This window comes from Crocodylus porosus, unplaced genomic scaffold, assembly GCF_001723895.1.
Source record: "Crocodylus porosus isolate Cpor-Errol unplaced genomic scaffold, CroPor_comp1, whole genome shotgun sequence".
In the NCBI taxonomy this organism is placed as follows: Eukaryota; Metazoa; Chordata; order Crocodylia; family Crocodylidae; genus Crocodylus; species Crocodylus porosus.
Window position 1 is genome coordinate 422,764 of NW_017728936.1, and position 1,254 is coordinate 424,017.

At 49.8% G+C, this 1,254-nt stretch overlaps 1 protein-coding gene and 1 long non-coding RNA gene across 3 annotated transcripts in view; both read left to right on the forward strand.

The window, feature by feature from the left end:
* LOC109317972 overlaps positions 1-1,254 on the forward strand; it is a 23,315-nt gene that overhangs the window by 3,695 nt on the left and 18,366 nt on the right. The window lies entirely within an intron of this gene.
* Positions 1-1,254, forward strand: part of HYLS1 (HYLS1, centriolar and ciliogenesis associated) — a 13,870-nt gene that overhangs the window by 1,367 nt on the left and 11,249 nt on the right. The gene's annotated exons all lie outside the window — the stretch shown is intronic.

A 1,254-nucleotide genomic window follows, 5' to 3' on the forward strand; every position in this document is an offset into this window, starting at 1 on the left:
GGCCTGGCTAAGCTACTGTGTTACCAGTTACCAATGAATGGTGATTCACTCTGGGACCAGCTCAATGCACAGTTGCTAGCTAATGTAACCCGTTAATTAGCAGCAATTAACACCTACAAAACCACAGACTAAAAAGAGGAAGTAACCAATACAGACAATCAACTGCTCCAAGATGGAAAAGGTCAGTTGCACAAGCATCCATGTCATGAGTTTTTTTTGTCTGTCAGCAGCTAGGGGTGCAGGGCCACAGAACCTCCCTGCACCGATCTCCTTGACAGCTGACAGGCTTTGTGGCCTCAGCAGGGGCTACCATCCCTGGAGCTTTCACCCTGCTGTGCCTTAACACACACAGTGTCACCCATGTCACGAGTTTTGCCTGTGAGCAGCTTGAGGTGCAATTCCCCCAACCCCCTGCATCAACCTTCTTGAAATTTGGCAGGCTCTGTGGACTTGAAACAGTGAGATGGCTAAAACTTGAAAAAGACCTAAAGTATGCATATTGTTACCTCTCAGCTCTGTGTTCTTGGGGAACCCTGGCACAGGATGCAGCCTGTCTGAATTACAAAGAATCCCACCCCCACAACAAGAACGGATTACAAAAGACAATGAAGATGCAGTGGGAGATGCACCTAAAGCCCTCCAGCAGGCTTTGTGGCTTCAACAGGGCCCACCGCCCCTGCTGTGGTGTAATACATGCATGTGACATGAGTTTTGCTGGCAAGAATTTGGGGTGCAGTTCCCCCCAAACCCCTGCACTGATCTTCTTGAAACTTGGCAGGCTTCATGCTCTCAGCAGAGGATGCCACCCTTGCCAGTTTCATCCAAATCTGACAGAAAACAACAAAGTTATAGATATTTTATTGATTCCCCATTATACCCTATGTCTGGAACTCTGAGGTGGCTTCGGAGCCTCTTTGGCTGGATTGGATCGGATCCCTGGCATCCAAAGCAGCCAGATCAAATATCTGCCTACTTGCATAGGCCTACCACTGATACGATCCAACTTCCATACGCAGCTTGGCAGCTTCAAGTGCAGCGTCCTCTGGTGAGTCTGTTGTGAACGGCAGGGGGAGGGAAAAGGATGGGGGGCAGATCGAGGCCCCTGCGGTTATAGTTTCATAGTTTGTAGGGTCAGAAGGGACCTGAGCAGATCATCTAGTCTGACCCCCTGCCATGGCAGGAAAGAATACTGGGGTCAAATGACCCCAGCCAGATGTTCATCTAACCTCCTCTTAAACACCCCCACGGTGGGAG